The following is a 25,846-nucleotide window of genomic DNA, read 5'->3' on the forward strand; positions in this document are numbered from 1 at the left end:
GTGCACACTCAGCATACATGAGATCTTTGTAAAAACCACACAGAGCATGTTTATAGTTAATGGTCAGTGTATTTGAGGGACCAGCAATTGGTTACTCATCTTGGGTGCTAAGTGGTAGTAGTGGCTCCTGTCCAGGGGGCTTGAAAGATAACAGTGAGTCAAGCCACTCATCAACAACTGTATCAAAAAGTACCACTGGTAATATTGCTTTGTCATAAGTACCATTCTGTAGAGGGGACAAATGCATTGCTCACCCTTATTTGTGGTCCCACTGAGGGGTGCTCCTGAAGTAAGTCCAAGATGATTTCAGTGGGGCAGTTTATGCACCAGTACACAGGTTTTACTTGTGTAGTGTCCATTTTGCGAAAGGGGAACATCCAGTGCTTGCTGAGGTCAGACAGCATAGCATGTCCCATATAGAGTGCTAGAGTCTCTCTGAGACTTTGCTCAGCTGGATATGTGTACTCCATGTTGTTGATTTCCTTATTGGAGCAGGAGAAAGATACCACAGGCGATTAGCAGCATGATGATTGGAAATTCTCCAAAAAGGCTTGATCAGTACAAATACTTCTTTAAATCCAGTCACCAGGCCAGATCCAATGTTCCTAAACAGATGCACAAAACCATTTGCCACAGTCAAATTAAATATAATTTGTATGATATCTGCAAAATGCTAATTGGTAAAAATGGTATTGTGTGTGTAACAGCCTCTGAATTTCTGAAGAAGTTCTGGCCATCTGCTGATTATAAACTTCAACTGCTGAAGTAAAAGGGACTTCTTTTTGTAACAGAACAAACAATAGTTTGCTCATATCACCAAAATGCATAGACTTTATGCTTATAGTGGACCAAAGGATGTCCCTAATGATATTTCTGTATAGAGGATACATGGTCCTTTCACAACAATGCATTGTTTCTGAAACCGTTATCAAGAGCGACTGGTCGGCTTAAAACCCACAGCAAGTAGCATTTGTTAAAAATAAGTGGGAGCCATTATTCAGAAGTTCATGACGTGTGGAATTAATGCAATGGGTGAAACAGATAATATACATCTTAACCTTGACATCAAAGTGCTACACATTTCGTGCAATGATGTGCTGTCACACAAAAGGAAGAGGCCAAGGGGATTTCTACAATTTACTGTGCTGAGTTACATGAATGGAACAATTGTGAATTGTGCATAGTTTCAAAACAACCAATAGATCTATATTTTTGACAGTTGTGAAAATGAAAGGTTGCAAAGGAGAATTAAATAATACCATGAACGAGCCAGGTGAAGGATGGAGTGCCACTGACTGGAAATGGTGTATCATTAACTTGTTCTATATTGAATAGCGTCTATGCAGATTCTTTTTTTTTGCCATTGTTTTTTGTCAAATTATATGGTTCAAACAGGGCTGTTTCATTAGGAAGTTGCCAAGGCATGAAGCCTGGTCTAAGCGTTTGTAGTGCCCAATTTTATTTGTATCATTGCTCTTAAATGAGCCTACCAGTGTTGTAATAAATTCAGATTTCTTTTCAGGTGGGCGACAGCTGAGGACAAAATGTGATTTAATAAGTACATTCTCTTAGAAAGCAGGTGTATTCCATTGTCAATAACTTTAAAGATTGTTTGCATGTTTTCTTGAGCTAGTCAGCTAATTATTTCTGCAGTTTCTTTCTCTGAATATTTATTTAACTCACTATGAATGGTGTATATTCCTGTGGCAGGGAATCTTTTCTTTCTTTTAGGACGGGCCCCTCCCCAAAACAAAATCTGTAAAATCTGTTTCTATTAATAGAGGAAAAGTGTTCTTCACAGCCTAAAGACTAGAGTATTTTAGTCATTGTTAATATAGTTTATCCACAATATGTGGGTCATTATGACTCCGACGGGCCCGGACTGCACCGCCGGCACATTCGCCACGGTCATACCGCCAGTACCACCAGGCTATCGACAGCCGGTAGCATGGCCGTCGTAATCAGCCAGGGCAGCGCTGCCCTGGGGATCATGAGTCCCCATCTGCCAGCCTGTCCATGGCAGTAAACACCGCCATGGAAAGGCTGGTGGAAAGGGGGACTCGGGGAGCCCCTGGGGGCCCATGCACTGCCCATGCATTTGGCATGGGAACTGCAGCCGCCCCCAGGCACAGCCCCATCGTGCATTTCACTGCCCGAATTGCGGGCAGTGAAATGCACGATGTGTGCTGCCTCACCCGCTGCACCTCAACATTGCCGCCGGCTCGATTATGAGCCGGCTTCAATGTTGTTGTGACTTTTCCGTGGGTCAGCGGAAATGTCATAATTGGGTGCCAAACATACCGCCAGCACTGGTGGTATTTTGATGCCCGTGGCATCGGCGGTCTTTTCCAAAGACCACCGATGTCATAATGAGGGCCTATATGTGTTAACTATTACAGGTGTTTGTGTATTAGTTATTAGGTCAGGATGATTAGTTTTTAGGTCTAGGAGTGTTGGAAAAGAAACACTACATTCAGGTATCATAATCATAAGACCATAAGGAAATCGAGTGGAACTACAGCTTCCATTCTGTATGATACCATTAATGTGCGATTCAGACATATCGGTTTGAAATTGCCAATTAGTGAATATGGTCAGGTTGACTTTTGGAACAGAATTTTTCTTTAAGTCTTTCATTATTCCGAATCCCAGACAAGTAGGCTGCTGTTTCCAAAGATTGTTTCTTTCATTAGTATACAGGCTCACAAAAAAAGGCTTATTTTCATTGGATCTGACAAAATGTGGTTCCCTTAATGTTTTTTCAATCAAAATTTGCTTTCCAATACTTGAAACCTTGAATAGCCAGGTCTGGAAGTAAAGACAATTCTTTAGGAAGTTAGGATGACTCTCAGGAGGGGGAGCCTAACAATGTTCCCATTGTGTGTAATTGTGCATTCCTCTTGTGTGAAATATCATGCACAATGATAATAAAATACTTTTCTTTGTAATTTGCTGAGTTCAAATAAGGATCTTCATTATTCAAAGTAGCATATGCCTGTAAATCAGACATCATTCTTTCAACAGTCCAATCATCTGAAATAGAACTGGGTCTTATAAAATCATTAATTGAACGTTTTATCACATAAGGCAATTGCAAGGTTTCAGTGGGCCCCATAATCCGATCTGGCACCTTTTCCCAGGCTCTTCCCTCAGGCAGAGGATAAGCTGTATTTTTCACAGCATGGAAACCTCTTCATACTCTGTGGGGTGAGGAGTGTTGCTGCAGTTTACGAACCACAGGCAAGGCAATTTTTCTTGCAGTGACGTAGTGTCCATTTAGTAGCTCCAGAACGCCTAGTATCGAGAACAACTACATGATCGGAAGAAAAGTTCCCAAAATGATCCAGGCATTGACCAGGGAGGAATCAAATACTTATCATGAAACCACTGACAAACTTGATGCTGTCTCATGTGGTAAGAGAATTTAAAAGGGGTTGTAAACTCTCCTGTGAAATATCGAGAGTCATTTTCAATATTGTTGGTCCTTATAGGCTCTTGAAAGGGTAACAGTTCAAATGATGTAGCGTCTGGTGTAATTTCATATTAAACCAGGAATTACATTGGACAATAGACAATGCCATATTGCCGGCCTCTGCTGTATTGGTACACTCAATGTTTTGGTTAGAGTGTTAAGCTGAGTTATTCGTGACAAAGTACTCGAGCTAGAAACTTTACTGCTTTGTTCAGGGGGTAGGGTTTTCAGAATAGCGAGAGTCTGGGAGGCACTACTCTGAATCCTTCTTGGTATGTGCGGAGGTCAGCTATAGAGTACTGGCCACGTAGTGCTTTTTGATGTGGCCGGTAGACACCTGTCTGTTTCTCATTGAGCCAGACAGAAGAGGCAGAATAACTCTTTTTGCATTTTACCCTAAGAACAGTGACAGGTGATCTGTTAGATGGTTCAAAAGCTTGCTTGTCATGGATTTTCTCCCAAACTAGGTCCCCAACCTTGGGAACCCTCCCATCAGCAGCACCCAACCGATAGCCTTCTTTTCACAGGTGGCAGTGTCTGAGTGGTTTGTGCTAGACAGCTTGTCTCTGACTTCTTGGATACTCTGTAAAACTTTCAAACATTTCTCCAAGTCACATTTAGCCTCATCTACCACCTTCCCAGTATTAGCTAAGTAAGGCATCTACAAAGGAACTATGAAGAGAACCTCATATGGAGCACCCCTTTCCAGTAATCATCTAGACAAGTTATTTAATGATCTCCGAACTCCACACAGATTATGGCACCAACTAAGACCTGAACTTAGCATTCTAGTAGTCAAAGTATATTTAATCATGCCATTGGCCTTCTCTACAACACTGTTTGATTCAGCATTGAACAGGTTTGCTGAGTTGCAGACAAACTCCCAGAACAGACATTGAATCCCTGTACGTCTTAGAGGCAAAGTCAGGACTGTTATCTGAATGAAATGAATAAACTGCCCCAATGACATTAGGCACTGCAAATCTTTTAGGACTTCTGAAGCACTTTCTTTTCTCTTTGGCCAATCCCATAGGAATTGAGAACATGAATCATTAGCTACCAATATGTACTTATATAGGATAGATGAATGGAGGGACCCAATGTAGTCAAAATAAGTCACCCAGAAGGGGATATTTGGAATAATGAGGGGATTTCATGTGGATTGTTTTTTACAGTGGATGATTTGATTCAATTGACAAATGTTGTACTGTGTAACATAGTCCGTATTCTGTTTATATCAACTAGCCCACCAACAACATTGTTGTAGCATGGCTATGGTTGCATTTGATCATGCAAGTGCAGAGGTCAACTCCTAATGTGTGTCTTTGATTAAGTCTAATTGAGAAAAACTATTAGGTATTATTCTGTCTCCCACTCCTGGTATCATAATTACAGAAATGTTATCTGATTTAAGAGTGTAGGAGTATTTGTGAGAAAATCCTGAGATGGTTTCCTAGCTAGCTTGGTTGCACTTAAAGTAGTTAAAATATCTGTGTTAACCTTTGTTTGAAATCTTGATGGGACTACCTTTCAGACAGTCTGGATTACAGCCATTGCTGCTAAGTCAGCTGCACTGTTCCCTTTAGCGTGACCGCCATATTTCTAATGGGCCCATGTGTTCCTCTCATGGATCAATGGAAGCTTGTCTTGTCAGACAGCTACCTTCCCCCAAACATGTTTATTCTTTAGAGGTTTTCCCCGTTGCATCTCTGAATCCATTCAGTCTCCAATGCTGACATTGAGACCTTGCATGCGAAAGGTTAAGTCGGACACATTAAGAGTGGGAACTGAGTCAATATTTTGTAATGCAAGTAGCAGGACATGTAATTCCACATGTTGTACAGCACTGTCACCTATGATTTTAATGTTGGTGAGTTGTCACCTACGATTGTAGTATGGGTGAGTTGTGGGATGAATTCATCATCCTTCACTATATCTTGTGCTGCTGTGCAGACTGCAGAGTATTTGTATTTTGTTCCTACCACACCAGCTATGGTTCCCCAATTAGGGCTGAGGAGCATCGCCCCTCCACTGCAAACGCAGCAAGCATGAGAAATAAAATGATAATAAAACAAATGTATTACCATTTTATTTATAATGTTGGCATCAGCTAACTCTGAGTGTGAGCCGGCGGCAGGGAGGAACAGTGTGCCCTTCAGTTTAAAGTGTTCATGTCACTTTGGATAGCTGTCTTGCGATGGCCACCCTGACATGCACACTAGCTACGTAGAGAGAATGCACAGGCCCCCAGTCCCTGAGGGAGCATCGCACCAGAGTTCTCCAGGAAATCAGGTGCTGGATGAAATGCCTGTTTGCATTCTACAGTTCTTCAGGGCTGGGACCTAAGCCCCAAAGCACAAGAGGTAAAGTACTGTAGAATGTTTTTAATTGGAAAAGGCATTCTGCGGCCATGAAGATATATATTGTCCTTCATTACATTTTTGTAAATCATCAGCTGGGAGGTGAGTGCTCTGCTAGTTCTGATTGCACCCAAGATGTGAGAAGGCAGAATTACTCTAATGAGAAACTGGACGCAAGGTTGGAGAAACTCGTGTTCTGGAGTGGAGACCAATCGGGTGGGGTTTTGCAGTGGTTAAGTCTTTAATATCTGGTCACCTAACGTTTGTTTGCAAGATTACAGTTTGTTCTGACCCACGCCCAGTATTTAAACTTTGTGGCCCACTTTCATACCTGTGTAATCACCCCTTCCTTCTTTTCTGCCCTCTATTTCTCGTGTTTGACAAGTTATTTATTAACCTCCAGAGCAGAGTTTGTTTGCGTTCACAAGATTGGGTTTTGGCACTCTCTCATGAGTGTTACAATACTCCCAGGCTACTGGCGAGCATGCTCAAGACTTCGAATTCTCTCACATTGCTTCCAGCTGCACCAGTGGCCAAAACAGCCGCTCATGAGTGCGAAGGAACTTCAGAAGTAGATTTTCCACTCCAGAGCCACTAAATCCGGTCAAAACGAGATTTCTCCAGTGGACCCTGCAATTTGTTTTACAGATTGAGAAGCCTTTTTTTCCAAACAGGAAGGAAGTGTGTCAGAGACTCCAACTTCCTGTTCCTGTCCAGCAGGCTGCTCCCAGTGTTTTGTCCATCACGCGGTCACTTTTCACTTGGATTTCAAGGTGGAAGGATCACTCTCTTTGTCTCTTGGAAATACCTTTGGATAAGGACTTTGATTTTGTTGAATCACACAAGCTTTTCAAAAACCTTTGTCTAAGGGTGGTGTGTTTATTAGCTTGGGCATGCACCAGTATTTCCTTTTACTTTAAATGTATATTTGATTATAACATTTTCAAGTGTTGGGTGAGCTGGAATTTAAGTATGGGCCTAGTTATTATTATTTATTTTGCATTTCATTGATTTCTCACCTTTTGTAAAGGAAAATTGTTGCACAGCTCAGTCCCTTTTCTACATGTTTGTAACATTTACAATATTATTATAGTATGTGGCCTAGATTTACAAAGAGCCATTTAGCCAGTCTGCCCAGTACTAGTAGTCATCAGTGCATGCAATAAATGTTTCAGTGGTAAGTTTTGAAAATGTAATTTAGGGCAGGGATGGCATTGGATTACATTTAAAATGTTGGCTATTGTTTGTATTTCATTTTTTTAAAGTGTATAATTTGTGGGGTAATAATATTTGAGGGCATAGGAGGATGTTGTTTAACCATGTGGCTGGCAGCCATTTTGTGCATGCAGTCAGTGTCCCTTTGCCATAGGCTTACATGTCTTCTTTGTTTGCCATGCTCCTTTGTCCTTGTAGTTGTTGTTTGATCATGTGCCTGGCAGCCATTTTGTGCATTTAACCAGTGCCCCCTCTCCTTTGCCGTAGGCCTGCGTGTTCTTTGTTTGTCATGCCTTCTTGCTACTTGTTGTTGTTTGACCATGTGACTGGCTGGCAGCCATTTTGTCCATCCAGCCAGCGTCCCTTGCCATCAGCTTGCATGTGTTTTTTTGTCTGCTATGCCTACTTGCTGTTTCTGTTTGACCTTGTGGCGGGCTGGCAGCCATTTGGTCCATCAAGGCAATGACCCTTGCTATAGGCTTGCATGTGTTCTTTGTTTGCCACGCCTCCTTGCTCCTTGTTGCTGTTGTTTGACCATGGGACCGGCAGCCATTCTGTGCATGCAGCCAGTGTCCCTCCCTTTACCACAGGCTTGCATGTGTTATTCGATTGTCATGCCTCTTTGCGCCTTGTTGTTATTGTTTGACCATGTGGCTGGCTGCTAGCCCTTTTGTCCATCCAGCCAATACCCCTTGCCATAGTCTTGCATGGGGTCTTTGTTTGCTATGCCTCCTTGCTCCTTGATGTTGTTGGTTGATCATGTTGCTGGTAGCTATATTGTGCATGCAGCCAGTGTCCCACCCTTTGCCATATGCTTGAATGTGTTCTTTGTTTGCCATGCTTCATTGCTCATTGTTGTTGTTTGACCATAAGGATGGTTGGCAGCCATTTTGTCCATCCAGCTAGTGTCCCTTGCCATAGGCTTGCATGTGTTCCTTGTTTGCCATTCCTCCTTGCTCCTTTTTGTTGTTGTTTGATCATGTGGTTGGCTGGCAACCATTTTGTCCATCTAGCCTGTGTCTCTTGCCATAGGCTTGCATGTGTTCTTTGTTCTCCATGCCTCCTCCTTGCTCCTTGTATTTTAATTTGTTGTTTAACCATGAAGCTGGCTGGTAGCCATTTGGTGTGAGCAGTCAGTGTGTCTTTGACATAGGCTTATGTACAAACATCGTAAATATTGATTGTTTCTTTTTAAAGTTTTTTCTATTTTAATTTTTCTATTTTTAATTTTAATTAATAGGCCATTTTTATTCATTTATTTAATTTTTTATATTTTAGTTTTATTTTTTATAATATCTTATATATTTTTTTTATTATTTTAATTTAATTTAATTTATAATTTCTTATTCATTTTAATTTATATATTTTATTTTTTAAACTTTGTTTATAATTTGTACTTTTTATTTAATTCAGCATTTTGCCTTGCTCCATACATCCACATCCATCTGATCCATTCCATTCCCCCATCCATCCATCCATCCATCAAAGATGTACACCTCCACTACAGCATTCGGTTTCTTAGGTGTAATTCCATTTTCTCCAGAACACACTGGCTGCGGAACATGGCAGACAAATCAACAGCATAATTTATTTTGTTAATGATTATTCTATTTCCCCTGGACCACTTTGCCACCACAGGTTATTTAAAGGATTATTCCATTTACCCATACACCACTTGCTGACTGCCCCATGTCTCTCCTTTAAAACAGATGGAGATAAAGCAAAGAGCTAGTTCTGCCTGTTGAGCTGTCTGATTTAAAGTGTAAATTTATTATGGTATGGTGGTATGGTTTGCCTTTACAATGTTTAATTAAATATGTATATTACATAAGTAACCAACCACACTAAGATTGCAATTCTCTGTACTATTTTCAACCTGCAACAAAGCCACATTTCAATAAATACATGTTTTTCTTGTTTGGTTGTTTTTATTTGCACAAGTGAAGAAACCCCACACCACCCGTAGTACTGCCAGAGAGAAGGCCTTACAGTTGCTGCGGTCCACAGCCCCCCAAAAGAAAATTGCTCCCAAGGAAGTGGCGAGTGAGAACAAGCTGTTTTCTGTCGGTGGCGTGACAACCGCAGCATTATTTGGGGGACGTATGCCTGCCACACCATCCTCCGGGGAGGAACCTGAAAGCAGCACTCCCACATCAACAGCACCACCCCAACCCAAGCCCAAGATCATGTTTGTCAGTGAGGCAGCCACTGCAATCATTGTGACGCCTATGAGTAGTGATGTTGAATTGCTTTTGTCCCTTTCACAAAGTAGTACCCAATTGTTTGCAAAGTGGACTTCAGCCACAACCAGATGTTCCTGAAGTTGGACAGGACAGGAAGTCAAGCTCCCTGCTGAGCAGGAACCTCTTCTTTTAGAATCAATGGCTCCCAGATCTCCAGCAAGAAAAAGGAAGGGCACTACTCTACCATCTTTTCCAAGCACCACTTCTGATGGCAATGATAGGGACATGGAGTGGACCCCGGCAGGGTCTGGGAGGCACCACGAGAGACAAGGGAAAAGAAAAGTTCCTAAAAGCCTCAGAATCATGGAAGGGATTGATAATGAGGAGGATGATGATGAATGGCCAGTCATTGTGGAAGCTGGCACAGAGGAGTCTGACATTACTACCCAACCTGCTCTAAGTGGTGTGTAACAGGCAGCACCACCAGCTCCCATGTTTGTAAGGCCCCAACAGTGACTTGCACCAACCTGCACCTCAGCAGAAGAATGCACTGCAGAAAGGCAATCAACACACCTACCTACATCCAGTTCTTCTTCAGGCATTGGCAGTGGCCCACCAAGAAAGTACTCCTCCCCAATTTGGGACTTTTTTACTATTAGCAAACAGGAGGAGAACATTGCCATATGCTCCATTTGCCACATGAGTGTTCATTGAGGTAAGCCTGGTTCACATTATGGTAGTGGAGGCCAGACGACACATATGAAAAAACATCACACAATCTGGTGGGAGGAGCACCTTAAAAAACGGCTCAATGTGGTTGCTGTAGTGAAGGTGATGAGAGCCAGGAAACATCAGCTACAACTGGTCAAATCACAGTGGAAGGTGAGGAAGAAGAGAATGACACTCTCATGCAAAGCAGCCCCGTCCACTGAGGTGCACCAGAATCACCTGCCTCAACGACCTCACAATGGCACAGGAAGACTCAGAGTCAGATGGAAACACCACAGCATCTGATGTATGCACCACCACCATGCGCATTGAGTCTACCATCACCAACATCTCAAAAGTCACCTGTGTCAGTGGCCCCACAAAAGAAGAACATCCAGGCTATATTTATGGGCATATTTATGCAGGAGAAGCCCTATGACCTCAACCACACAATGGAATGTTTGTACAATGGGAAGCTGGCAAAAATGTTAGTGCTGGACATCCTCCCTTTTTCTTTTGTAGAAGAAGTGGGATTCTTAGAGTTCGTGGCAGCCCTCTGTCTGAAATGGAAGGTTCCAAGCTGGATCTAGTTTGCTATTGTTGCTGTTCCAGCACTGCATCATGGTGTGCTGCAATTGGTTGGGCAAGCTTTGCAGTAAAGTGTTGTCCACACTATCCACCTGACAACAGACATGTGGGCCAGTTGTCACGCGACTGATTACATGTGCATCACTGCACACTGGATCTCTTTTCTGGGAGTAAAGCAAGAGCTATCTACGAGTCTTGCCCCTGAAGACATTTTTAAGTGGATTTAGTGGCATACAAAGTAGCCATGTTCACCATGGAGAACTCACATACAGCCGCAAACTTTGGAGGAAATTAATAGCAAGATGTCTGAATAGTTGCGACCCAGAGGTCTTTGAGTTGGATTTGTTGCCACGGGCAATGGCATTAACATAGTCAAGGCCATGGCAGATAGTGGCTTTTTCAGGGTGCTATGCTTGGTGCACTGCATCAACTTAGTGTTGCAAGACTTTCCTAAAAAAGAAGACATAGCAACATACTGACCACCTGCAGACACATCTGCATTCATTTCAGCCATTCTTTTAAAGTCTGGAAAAAGTGGCAGATTATTCAGCGTGATAACAGAGTACCAGTTAAAGCCATGATACAGGAGGTGCCAACAAACTGGAACTCAACTTATTATATTTTGCAACGTCTGTTTGAGCAGTGCAAACAAATCAGTGACTATGTCTTTGAAAGAAGGGCTGATCCAGTTGTGAAAGCTATGGCCATGGATGCGGATAAATGGGGCCTAGTCACTTGCATCACACAGATGCTGCTCCCTTTTGAGGTTTTCATGCAGGAAGTTAGCAAGGAGGACAATACAATGGGCCAAGCTATCCCGTAATTGCACATGCTACAGAAGCAGCTAAAGAAGGTGTCTAAAAGGTTCACATTTGGGGGTGCGAACAAAAACCCAGAAGCACATGCCTTGGTTAATACCCTAAGCTATCGCTTGACTTGTAAAACAGGGCTGCAAAATGACATCATCTCGTCGAAAGAGTACATCTGTGCCAGCCTACTTGATCCACGCTACAAAATAATTCTTTCTGCTATCATTCCTTTTTCTGAAAGGGATGTTTCACAATACAGGAGGTGGATTGTTGAGCAAGCAGAAGAACTGCAAGAAGAATGGCTGGAACTTAGAGTCCCACTCTGCAGTTCTGGGGTGCTGCCTTCAACTTCCAGAGAGGGCAGTCTTGTCTCACATCCGCAAACCCCAACAACAAGAAAACCGTTGACAACAGCTACAGAAGAATGAGACCCAACCTCTGCATTGGCTTGCTTTCAAGTGGTAGGTCTTATGTCCAATGCAGAGGCAAAGGAAAAAGCGGTTGAGCAGGTGACAGCATCAATGACTATTCAGGGGATGCTCCAGTAGTAGCTGGATGATCTGAAAGAGGTGTATGTGGATCAAAACCCATTGGCGTACGGGTATGGGAAGGTGCGCCAATGGCCAGAGCTCAGCAGGCTGGCAATAAAGTTTCTGGCCTGTCCTTTAGCCAGCATGTCTGCTGAACGTTTGTTCAGTGCAGCTGGTGCAGTTGTTACAGTAAGAAGGACCAGTCTCCGGCCTTAAAACGTGGAGAGAGTGACCATGATCAAAATTTACCAGCATTTTATACCACCTAATTACACCGTTTCCAAAACACTACAGGAGGAGGAAGAGGATGATTGGTCAGAATCAAGCATGTTAACTGACCAACTTCTGGGAGAACCACCAGGGTTTAAGGATGAATTCTACTTCCTAGATTCAGTATGCCAGGGCCACCATAGAACTTTTTAGTTATTTCTGGCTCAGCTTCTTTTTCTCTTTCTTTCTTTGAAAAAAAAGAAAAATATGATAGTGCAACATTATGTTAGGGTTGATTCATGCTGCCCCACCATTGATTTTATAGTCACATATAAACCTGGATTGGAGTTGGAACCATGCACAGTGAAAAAGAGCCTATATATCCATCAGGATATTGGAGAATATGCCGGCCTCCCTCACATGCCATTGCCTATCCTATTTTTATATCACCTAGCAGGGCTGCCCCAGAAGATCATTGATTAACAGACTGCCAGTGTCAATGCTTAATTCCAATGTTTGGATATCATCAGAGAGGAGGTATTTTGTTAAACCACTGTGCTTGGATTGGAAGAGGTAACTAAGTAACTATTGCACCAATGAGTGGCACTATATTGCTTGATTATGATTGTGAATTTGTGGCTGATGGATATGGTGCCTGACAGTGAGGGAGGGAGGTAAACAAATTTGTAAACTTGTTTGCGATGCTTTGCAATGTTTGGGGTCTGATGGGTAATCATTTTTTCCTGAAAGTGATTGACCTTTCAAGGTTGAAATTTACTTCCAGGGTCTACTCCTTTTTTCTGGTTCCTCATAGCAAACCAGCCACTTTAGCTCCCAAAACACAAATCTACTCAAAAAAATACTCCAGTTCTGTTGCTCGGTTTAAGACAGGGACAGAGTTATTCTGATTCTGGAGGAGGAAGATGGAAGGACTCAGGGCTGGACTACCTCAACAGCTAGAAAAGGAGAATGTTTACGACTTCAAAGAGAACCTATGATGATGGTGAAGACTATGTGGCCTAGTAATACTACTCACTCAGCTCTGTGAACTGGAGAGAGGTGCGTTGATTTGGAAATGCTGTGGAGTATATGTTGCTACTTTGCTAGCTCAAACGTGAAACTCCACTTATGTTCTTGCTCTGTCTCTGAGTCCTCTTGGTACATTCCTGACTCCTCATGAAGCTTACCTTGCTTTCTTATGTCCTTTACCTTTACTCTATAATACACCTACTATTTTCAATACACAGACCTTCTAGTCCTCTCCTGCATGAACAAAACTTGGAAAGCTCAAGACTCCAGCCTACCTACTGGACAGGTTCAGACAGGCTCCAGACTGACAGACAGTTCAAGAAGAATGGAGATGCATCACCCAATTTGGCAATGTAGTATCATTTTCCTTTAACATACCATGATTTTGAGATCTGGGTGGGTTGCATTAAATCTTCCATATTTCAAACTAAAAGCCATCACACTTAGGATATACCATCTGGGGTCTCTCTGGGGCAGAAGGACATGTTCCAATGAATTTACTGAACTGTGTCATACTTACTTATCACTTTTTTTCCTTCCACAACAGCTTGATGATGGTGTGCTACTCAGTGGCCCAATGAATATTGTCATGGTTTCTTTTGTGTAGTGTTTGTCTTTGTCAAACCTCTCCTCAAATCACTTTTCCCATCCATTCATTGAGCCCCTACCCCTCTACCCCAGGCTGTGTGATTTATTGAGGCCTGTTCTAATGTTACACCATAAATGAATCACACACTTGCTGGGGCAGATGTGGTGAAAGCAACACCAACTCATTGCATGACGTTCTATTACCTGAGCAATATTCTACACTGGCCCTATCAACATCTTCATTCATGCCTTGTGTGTGTTTGGTAAATGCTTAACCTGGTTCAAACACTCTTGAATCTGAGCCCACTTCTCCTGACTACATGATTTCATTTCCTAAGTTTAGTTTTATACTATAGCTCCCCACAATTGCTCAGAACAAATTGATGTTACTAGATTTTAGTAGCATATCTGATTTTTATTGCTGTGTGTCAAATACTGTCATTGTGGTAGTCTGGTCTGAGTCTTCCTAAAGATATGATAATATGATGATGACCCACTAACTCTCTGTTTACTTTCAATCGAGTTTACAATGATAGATAAAACTTTAATTAATCCTGTAGTTGGAGTTCGCATAGGTGGGAGTGGCTCCTTCTGTGAAGTTTTATCTTCCCTGTAATTTTGCTAGGCTGGTGCTACTACTTTTACCTACCACCCCCTTAAGATGCCACTTTGGAAAAAACACTGCAGTCAGAAGACTCCCTCAGCTCATCTATTCAGGTAAGAGAAGAACTATGGATTGAAGTGAACTTGTTTAGTCCGAATTTAACTCCTACTGAAGAAGATGTTATCTGTGTGTACTTGGTTTTTGTAGGCAGAATAAGCAAGATCAATCATCCCCTAGTGGGCAATAATAGTTGCAGTGGGCAATAGAGCAAGGGTCTAAGTAAATGACAGATACTTTTTTAGCATAATTGTAATATCAGGCTACACTAAAAGACAGCAGTGCAAACTAAAAGTATAAAACACCAAAATAAAGATTTGAGATGCAAATGAGGTAAAAAAAATCCCCTTTATTATTTACAAATAGATAGATAACCTTCCCTCTCTACCTACAACAGTCCCACCCCTCTCCCTGAAGAAATTACTCTGTCGCCAAAAAGTCCAATGAAAAGCCCAAAGTCCAGCCCAAATCCCTCCCCACCCTCTCCACCCACGACAAGTCTTTCCCACCAAAATATTTTTTTTTTAAAAAGGGTTTAAAAAAGGGCACTGTCAATATGGGTCCTGAGTTGGCTCTGCTCAATGCGGGAGAGCCGGCTCTCCATCCGGTTCATCCACTGCAGGATGCATCGGAGCAATGCCCTTGTGAAGCAGAGGATGCAGCAGCAGGTGCAGTCACGGACCCTGACTGCTGGTGGCAGCGCTGGCGATATATTGGCCAGGAGGTTGGGGGCTGGCATGTTGCTCTGCTGGGTCCTGAGTCCAAGGCAGCAGTTTTGGCCTCTTCCTCCTCCGTGATCACCAGGCATGGGTATTCTACCTGAATGTTCCCCACCCTCAGACGACCCGCTATCTCCTGCCTTGTTGGTGGTGGTCGGATGGTAGGAGTAGCTATATCGAGTAAAAAATAGAATAACAGAAGACAAATTGTAAATAATGCTCAAAACCTTCTTCAAATGATAGATAGTGGGTGGCACAGTAGCGCTACATTGTTGGTGCACTAGGGACATTGGAATTTGATGTGTTTATTTATGATTAGGAGAGTCACAGGGCCAATATTTTATTTGTGTACCTACACATGCCTCACATGAGAAGCACTAATTGTCTTGTAGTAAATAATTAAGGTAGATTAAAAAAAACAGTGATTTCATTTTTGTTCTTTTAAGGGCTTTTCTAGTAACTAAACAGACACACTTAGTGGAAAAATAAAAATGAATTACCTCTCATTATGATGAGTAAGGCATTATGCACTATGGAGTACAAGTTGTTGTGCCAAATAATTGGAGCCAGTGTTTCAAGTAAATTGCTACTATCTGCAGCTCAGGCAGCTGTAGCTGACAATTATCTATCTTTAATTCCAAATGACTCTGCTCTTCCCCACATGCCTTTCACTTAGTTTAGTTTCTACCCTGACTCCAAAGAGGCAGATGAATAAATAAGATACATTACACACGTCATATATAAAATGCAGATATATTTTATCCTGTTTGCTGTATGTAGGTGGGAGGAAATGATGCACTGCACTACAGGGAAATGAATGGGCTATTGTATTTGGCACATTTGTCACAGAGTATCCCCTATGCCAAACTTGAAATCAAATCTGGCACTTACTAGTCTTAGTTTACTCACTGGTCTAGCCCGCCCTCACAAATTCTTTCCAACAAATTGATTTGTTGGGCAGTAAGAAAGGTAAAGAAACTTGGCTTACTCTAGTGCAGAGTAAGACAGATGGATTAAACAGGTAGGTAGAACTTTTGCTATGGAAGAATAAAGGTGCATCACTGATCTCTCTACAGAGATCCCTTCTTTATTTATACAAGCAATTACTCAATCATCCTTTCATTCTTCCCCTATATACACCCATAGCCACCATGATTCAACTTGACTTTCTCTCGTCCAGTCTTTCACCCAAGTTCACAATCCTTCATCTATCCATTCAGTACCCGCACTATCCACCCTTTATTTCAATCATCCTTTCACTCATCCATCCATTTACCCAGAACCCATACTCACCCACAAATCCTTTTTCATCTACCCATGCATCCTTTCCTTTCACTCTTTTCATCCATCCTTTTATTTTACATTCCATTCTTTCATGTTTCCATCAAGCCATTATTTTTAGTGTACATTATGTGTGCTTTTGCTGAGCTGCAGATAGAAGAGTCCATAAGTAACCCAACCACTGCTGTAGCTGTAATGCAGGGGGTTCATGAATCAGATCACAACAGCACCCTTGTAGCTAGTGAGTGAGAGTAATTGTCAATAAGCAAGCAATATGACTTTACAGCACCCATCCCTGCCACCTTGTCTCCCCATACTCCATCTGCTCCTGCAGTGGTCAAACTTGATCCGGCTCCACTGGTTGGTGTGGCTCTAAAAACAGTATACAGTTTGTTTTGTAGATGCCAGTTCCAACTCTTAATTTTTTAAGTAAAAAAGCAACCACAATTGTTACAGTTCAGTTAGCACTGCAGTATCGTCAGTCAAAAATATCACTCTGGACATTTTGTTTGAATGTTAGAAAAGCCAGGTAGTCAAGTTAACCAAAACCTTTGCATAATAGAGGGGCAGAGCTATAGCCTATGATTGATGATGACTCGGTATCATTGAAGAGCAATGAAGGTGTGGAATATAGAATGTCAAGGAAAGACAAAAAGAAAGATAATACAGGGATAACAGGAATTAAGCAAAACTTGGATAGGGGAGTTGAAAAAAACAGAGACAGTATAAAAAAGTAAACAAGGCAAAATTACAAGTAGTATTAAAGTGGGGAGAGGTAAAAGTGAGGGAAATAATAATAACAATATTAAATAATAGGACTTACTGGGATGAGCAGAGCAATCAGCATTGGCGCTGGTGGTCGACGTCTCCCTAGCTCCTACGGGACCTGCTGGTGCAGTGCACCTCTTCCTGCCCTCGGGTGCAAATGTAAGATTAGAAAGAAGATTAAAAAGAAATACATTAGTTTTACTGTTATTCTCCCCAAAATGATTTATAACAGGCCAATGTAACAGCATTGTACTTAAATCAAATTGCGTATGGTACTTTACTAGTATGATTAACTATCGTTGAGTTGGCTATGCCAGTGGTTCCCAGCCTGGAGTCCGGGCTCCCCTGGGTGTCTGCGAAGCCTCCTCAGGAGGTCCGTGACTGCTTAGAAAATGTTATAATATTAATAGTTTAGGTCTCCAGCTTTCAGTAATGACTCATTTGGGGGTCCCCGGAATCCCATAATGATTCTGTGGGGGTCCCTGGGTTCTGGGTTCCAGTACTGATAAAGTGGGATCCAAGGAAGACAAAAGTTTGGGAACCACTGGGCTATACTCCTAATATCCCTATTCCAAATTCCCTTAGCAAAAACTACAGTTGGAAGTAATGCATTGCATTTGCAATGAATTGATTTTTGATTCCATTTCACAAGCCCCTTGATGGACAAACTCAGTATCCCTTGCAACTGTACAAGTTACATAAAGTCACAGAGAACGCTAACTCACAGATCTCACTAATTCACTATGGAGACAGGTGGACAGAGGAGTCTGCATTGCAATGGCTTCTTAAATAATCATCCTAAGAGAGCGTCTACCTACAAGTACGATGATGTGGTGCCAAGCACCTGCCTAGCTCTAAATGGATCACTTAATAAATAATATTCTTAACGTAAACTAAATGTAGCTTACCTCTGAGTGTAGGCCACATGCTATTCAGAAAAAAAGTTAGCATTGTAGAACATAAACACAATGAAAATATAATACTCACCAAGCCACAGGATCTCGACGCCTAGGAAGTCCTGCTTGCGGTCGATGATATCTGTCCAGCAGTGCTTCAGCTGGTGGGTGGTGCGCTGGACCTGGGTGGCAGCCCTGACAAACCAGTGCACCCTAGCCCAGCACTGCTGATGCTGCTGCAGGGGGTATCCACTTCCAGATCTGCTGCCAGCATGGAGGGAAGGTGGCGCTGCACATAAAAAACAAGTGCTGCCACCTCCTCCTCACTGAAGATCGGCCAAAGCTGCACCCCTTGATGGCGGTGCCACCCACATGGCAGGCAGCCGCTGTTGCCCCTCTGCTCTGCCATGGTGCTGGGTGGGGTATTGAGGTAGGAGAAAAGAAACAGGAAGAAAAGGAAGGAACAAGTATGTACTTCGCATTGCGTTTGACATCAAACGCAATGCGAATGGGCGCAACGGAGAACTCTGCCCACTAGCAGAACTCACATAGCACAGCAGAGTCTTTTAGCCACTTTGCAGAGTTGCACTATGCGCAGCTCTGCGCACTCTGCTCTGGCCTAATTAATTAACGTTTTTATAATTTTTCAAATATCAACACTTGGGGGAAAGTTACACATCAATATTATTAGTTTATCACGTAAACACAGAAATCAGTAAAAAAGGGCAACCTTTCATGATCAGAAAAAGGCCTGCCCCTGTGCGGCCATATGTGTGCCAGAGTTTTAGGGCGAGATGTAGCAAACGTTTGCGAGTCGCAAAAGGCTCCCAGCGCTATTTGCGACCCCGCAAAATGTGAAATGGGATGTTCAAATCCCATTTCGGAGTACCAAATAGCGATGCGACCCCTTACCAACTCGCAAAAATTGTGACCTGATTTTGTGACTCGCAATTAGGAAGTCGCAAATTGCGAGTCGCAAACCGTATGCAAAAGCCAGTCGCAAATTGTGACTAGTCGCAAAAAGCCAATTTTGCACACCCAGATTACCACTGATTCAGAGCAGGTGGTAACCAGAACCAAAGTATAAAAGGAGACACAGAAGGCATCTGGGCTACTCAAAATGGCTGCACTATACATGATTGCATGGAGGAGGAGAGTCCAGGCTGCCCAGCAGAGGAGGAAGAGGCAGAGACAGGAGAGGATATACCGAACCAGGCAGACACTATTTCAACAAACTGAGGAGGAGATTTATGATAAATACAGACTGAGCAGCGCTGTTATCTTACAGATAATTGAACTGCTGAAACCTCAGCTAGAACGCCAGACAAAGCGCAGCAGCGCCATCCCCACATATGTGAAATTGCTCTGCTCACTGCACCTCTTGGCCTCAGGTAGCTATCAGGGGGTGATTGCTGTGGAAGGTGGGGTATCCCAAAGTGCACTCTCCTGATTCTTCAGACGTTTCCTAGATGCCATACTCGCACACATGTCCAGATATATATACCATCCCAGAAATGAGGCAGAAATTAACAGCACCGACTTGGACTCCTACAGAATTGGCAACTTCCCCGATGTAATAGGGTGTGTGGATGGGAAACATATACCAATTTGCCCACCAGTCCGCAATAGGAAATGTACCCACTCACTAAACATCCAGGTAGTATGTGACGCCCATAATGTCATTACTGACATTGTGGCTAAATATCCAGGGAGGACACCTGATGCATACATATTCAGGCACAGTGGGATACACCAAAGCCTAGAACGTGGGGAGTTTGGAGAAGGATATTTATTAGGTACTGGTGAGTACACTATACATGTCACTGCGTAACCCTGTGATACCCTGCTAAATTTGCCTCTTTTGTCAAACAGGTGACAGTGCATATGCCCTGAGACCATGGATAATCACCCCATACCTAACACCTGGCAATCAGAATGAGAGGCAATACAACATTGCACATCAGCGGACCAGGACTGTAATTGAGAGGACGTTTGGCTTGTTGAAGTCACGATTCCTATGCCTGCACAAAAGTGGAGGAGCACTTCAGTATGCCCCAGAAACAGCATGCAAGATAGTTGCCACCTGTGCCATTCTACACAACATTGCCACCAGATATGGGCTATATCTCACCCCTGAAGACACAGATTCGGAGGATGAGAAGCAAGAGCTACCACACCGACAGCCTGGGGATAGAAGCATCGCAATGGAGGGCAGACAGAGATGGAACCACATTGCAACCCACTACTTTGGCAGGTACGTAGCAACCATGACAACATTCACTAATGTAAGACAGACATAGCCCAGTTGTGTGGTTAAACAAACTAACCATTTTATTGCAGGACTATAATGTTGAAATATTTGTTAACTATACTACAGTATGCAAAAAAATAAGTGTAATCTGACACATTATGTCCATGTGCCTCTGTAACACTACATGTCAGTAGCTCACAGCCTCCTGCGACTGCGGCCACCATGGTTCACTCCAGCTTGGTCCCCTGAGCCCTGCCGTGCACTGCTATTCCGCAACACACGTGCATCAGTGGCAGACACACTACTCACCCTGGGGACCTTTTCACTGTCCTGCGGGATATCCCCAATGCCCCTTGCAGCCTGTCTGTTCTCCAGGAGATCCACCACATGGCTGATGCGGGCAAGTCCTCGTGCCACATCTCCTGCAAAATGCCCTAGTTCGACTTGCAGGCTGACAGCGTGCCTTGACAGGCAGGTTGTATTGTTTGCCAGGCGCCCTATGGACACACCTAGCCTGTCTAAAGGGGCAGCAGTGTTGCACTCCCTGCGCCCTGCCTGTGCCCTGTCAGCCACCAGTTCCCTGACCAAATTGTCTATGGAGGTAGTCAGGTTACCCAAGTGAGTGTTCATTGTTGTGAACTGGTTGTCCACATTTGCCAGCCCATGCATGATAATGGTCTGCAGTCTTGAGAGGGTACGGTTCATGAACCGCATTTGTCTATTTTGCAGGCGCTGACTCTGCAAAAAGGATGCCTCAAGTCCCACAAAATTCTCATCAGAAACATCCTCCCTACGCACAGACTGCTTTGTGCGGTTTCGTCTACACACCGCGCCTGATGATCCTGTGTTTGCCATATCCATAGGCATTGGCCCTGGTGTCCCAATGGCTGCCTCCATACCCAGAGCAGGATCATCCATGGTCTCCTGTGCCGATTGAATGGGTGGTGTTGTCCTGCACTCCCCTGCGGTGTCTGTGGCAGTCTCCTCCTGTATGCCTGTGCCATGATCCTCTCCCTGCACAGTGGTGCTGACGGGGGCCTTGTGGGAGACCTGTTGGACATAGGGGATACACTATCAGTATTGCACATATGTCTGATGCCTCAAAGTAAACATTTGCCTATATTTGGACTACTGTACTACATTGCCCACAATGCACTGTTCTATAGGTTGCAAAACTGTGAATGGAGCTACTCTGGAGGTGCCTTCTGATGTGTACTGTGATTGTGCGCATAGTGCATAGGCTGGTGTAAATACATTTATTTTGGTACTTACTTTTTGATGTTCCTGGTGCAGAACTGTCTACGTCTCCAATGGCCAGTACAGCCTCCGGCTCCAGAGTTGTCTCCACCATTCTTTCGATTGTGTCGCGCCGCCATGCGCGTCTCGAGCCAAACATTCGGCTCGGGACACAGCACGCAGCCACAAGACGCGGTGCGCCCCTAGACTGATCTGCATTCTCCGAGGCCCCAAATTTAGCATGGGGCCTCGTTTTCAGGTCTGACCCCCCACTCACCTGTTCTTTTCTTTTCTTTTCTGCTTTTTCTGGCTATCTGGTTGTGCCTTCCTTTATGTTTTTTCTCCCTTCCCATATCTCCCTTCTTTTCTCAACATTCCTTGTTCCCTGCTATCTATGGCTCCTAGTTCATTCTATTCTATGTATCTTTTCCCTATCTAAGATGGTGTCCTTGTACTTCCTGTTGGTTGCTTCCTGTTTGTTGGTATTTAAGGGCTGTGATTCTTTCTCTCCTTGCGCAGCAACACTTTCTGTTTGGATGGTGTCTTCGCTCCTGTTTCTTTGCCTTCCTGTGCTGGTTCTCGTCGGTTCAGTATATTTCCTGTATTTTTGCCTCTGTTGATTCCTGTTCTTTTGTTCCTGTTTCAGGAATCTATCTGTTGGAGGTTTTTTCCCCTTTTCAGGGTTTATTTCCCCCTGGCGCTACTTCTGAGAGGCACGGTCTGCTCTTGGTGTTATCATTGCCTACAGCACCGTGGCTACCAGAAAGAGTCGCCCCTACCTGGGCCAAGTCCGAACATTCAAGACCCACGCCACTCGATCTGGGGACTCCAGGTGTAAGCAGCACATGAGTCGTGACAGATTGCTGTAGGGGGTGGAACAGAAGATGGCCCTCCTTCAGTGCCATGCATCTCCCTCATGCGCTCCGCCACCCTCTCCTTGGTCCTGGAACGAAGGTCATACCACCTTTTGCGGATTTCATCCAGGGTGCAGTGGCTGACACCAATGGCATTAATTTTGTTCTGGATGTCCTGCAAGATCTTCTTTTTTTGGCTGTCAGGGACACTCATTGCTGCCTTGCCAAATAATTCCTCATGGTGCAGGCAGCACTCCTCTGTCAGCACCTCCAACTCCTTCTCAGAAAACTTAATCTTGCGTTTTCTGACTCCACTGGGTGTCTCCTTGCCCTGTGTATCCATTGTTGCTGCAGCTCCTCTCCCCGAGGTGTGGCTCTGCAATTTGGGCTGGGTGGACTCCTCCCTCCTCCCTGTTCCATGTGGTTACTTCCTGGTTCTGATGTCATCACTCAGAACCAGGAAGTGGGTATTTCAAAAGTTTAATTCCACCTGCATGCAATTTGCGAGTCAGTCGCAATTTGCAACACCGGACCACACCCTTCGTGCAATTTGCAACCTTGCAAATTGCGGTGCGACTTCGCTGCGATTCGCTTTTTGGAATAGCGATTTTTACTGGAATATCACTTTGCGAGTCGGAAATAGAGATTCGCATGGAGTCGCTATTTCCGACTTACAATTTTTTGCATTCCTACATATGGCCCTTAGTAACTTCTTTTGCAAAAATATTTTAGTTAAAAACTGAAAATTATGCAAAAGTGCCAAATGAAGCAAATCCACAATTACGCTGAAAATGCTGCAGCTGCAAAATCCAGTGACCCTGGTTATAGTTGAGGGAAAGTAAGTTAACTTACTGAGAGCCCCTCAAATGTCAAGTTCATGATACTGCTTTCAGTCCCTAGGTTGTGATGGTCATGCTACAGAAGTTGATTGAACCTTGGACACATTGCCAAGGACTGGCTGTTTCCATCATCTGTAACCCACCTAGTGTAAGTAGAACAGAAGGTTCTACAGGAGAGTGCCTGTCCCACTATCTCTAACATGTGAGACTGGGAGTGAGAACAATAGACGTCATGACAATAGAGGGACCCCCGGAGTAGGTTCTTGCCATATGCAGTTGAAATTCTGTGTACATGTGTGTCAAGGAGTACACATATATCAACATATTTACAAAACAAAAGGAAATTAAGTGCTTACATTTGAGTGAGTGCAGTGCATGTTTGGGGATGGTGAAGTAAGGGATATATGAGGAAGTACATTCAGGGGAGAGTGAGAAGAGGGTGAAGAAGATGAAAAAGAAGAGATTGAAAAATTGAAGATGGATGAAATGTGCAGAGAAAAAGGACATTCATATCTGACATAAAGCACACATAACTGAAAGCCAATACTCCTTCCACAGGCCTCAATAAAATGTAATTCAAAGTCTTAGAGTTTCAGAATTTAAACATTTCCAGCATTAATTATTTATAACAAATTGTTTTTGTTACTCAGTTATCTTAAACAGCTAACAACCATTGGCAAAGCCAATCGTACTGACAGGTTTTTGGTGTATGTCAGTTGCGTTATATATATGAATGAGATAACATCTCAGAGAGAAACCAAAATACCAGTTGCATGGTACACAATGGGAGTCACAGAAATGTATTTCAAATGTTCCCTTTTATAGAGCCCCCCTTTTTTTTGATCCCACTTAAAAACCTGTCTGCAAATATTTCTATGAGACTGATTGCAGCACCTGTGGATACTTCCTGAAGTCTTGTTAGAGCATTATCTTCCAAGTTGATGCTGCAAGGCAGTGGGCAAGTTGTCACACTGTACAATTTGCACATTAAACTAACTGTTGAACATATTAATGCAGGAAGTTATGGGACAGTTTTTAATGTGTTTAATATTTCAAGACTATGCGTTTTCACTGCTTCATAAACCTTGCTTTTAAACTATATTCCTTTGCTTTAAAATGGACCATTTTTCAATCTTTTAAAAAAATAAATTCTCGAGAGGAGGAGCCACCATGGACCCAACGTTTATCCGTTAATTTTGCTCACTTCGCTTGCTACATAAAAGTCATACCCAACTTTTACGCCCCACCACTTTCAAATGTCACCAAGCACCACTGTACCACAGGTTGGGCAAAGTCATCTATACAAAATAAGCTCTGCTGAGACTCATTGGGTAAAGTAGCTGGAGTTGGAGCAACTTCTTGCTCATATCAGAGAAAACCCTGTGTACAGACAGAGGAATTAGACCAAAACTTTACTTCCACTGCACTTAAGGAAGAGGCCCATTATACCCATTTCTGGTGTAGAGGACAAGCACTGGTAATGCTTGACTTTGTTGCCACTTCTAGTGATGGTACAGGAGAAACAATGATAATATTAGGGTTTGACTCCACAGAATTCCACAGAGTAACATAAAAACTCCACAAGATTGCACAAAGCTCCACAATCCGGCAGAAATTGGCTTGTTGTGCTGTTTGCGCTGTGATTTTAGCATCAGTAGATCGTCCCGAGCTGAAAAATCAGTGCAAATGGCACCACGCAGTGAAACAGAAGGCGTAGCTACACTAGTTAATTGTGTTGCAGCTCCAGTAGATTTTCTGCTTGAGTGGCAGGCTTCTAACTGCAAATAGTCACAACCAACTACAACCCCCCCATGTTAAAAGCATCTCATCAGATGTCCTCCTAACAATAGGAAATCATGGTAGGGAATGCCAAATCTCTCTCACCAACTTAGCATTCTGGAGTGGAATTTGACTTCATGGATTTCGACAGTGTTACAAAAAAGCTCCACGAGATTCCACGAAGTTCCGCCATAGGGGAGAATAGGCTCGTCACACTACTCATGCTGTTATTTTAGCATTAGTAGAGCATTCCGAGCTGAAAAATCAGTGTGAACAGCATCATGCAGTGCACCACAGGGCATAACTACTCCAATTGATTTTGCTACCACTCTAGTAGATTTTTTACTCAAGCTGCATCCTTCTAACTACAAACAGTCACAGCCAACCGCAACCACCCACGTTTGAAAAATCTCACCAGAAATCACGATAGGCGATGCCAAATCTTTCTTGCCAACTTAGCGTTCTGGAGTTATGTGGAACAATAAATTCAGCCATGCGGCGATTTGTTGGAATTTGGCCACAACTCTGTGTTACATGTGTAATGCAGAGTCACCAAGATTCAGTCAATCCCACGGGCTGAACAGAATATTCTGCCCACCGCTAGATAATATATTTTCCCTGATACTGAATTGGTCATAGGGCACTCTTTTAAAATAGCTGTTTATAGAGCTGTCAGGATTTTTTCAATAGAAGAAAAATGTGCTTCTGCAAGCCAGTATAAGTGTGACTTGTAAGCATTAGGGACGTTCTATCCTTTGTTGTATGTCATATAGGTGTGACCATAGTGACTGGATATGACTCTGATAACTAGCTTGTTTTTGTTGTACTTGGTTTGTAAATATTTAGTTTCAAGCATGTCTGCTTGTAGAG

The sequence above is a fragment of the Pleurodeles waltl genome, chromosome 5 (genome assembly GCF_031143425.1).
Source record: "Pleurodeles waltl isolate 20211129_DDA chromosome 5, aPleWal1.hap1.20221129, whole genome shotgun sequence".
In the NCBI taxonomy this organism is placed as follows: domain Eukaryota; kingdom Metazoa; phylum Chordata; class Amphibia; order Caudata; family Salamandridae; genus Pleurodeles; species Pleurodeles waltl.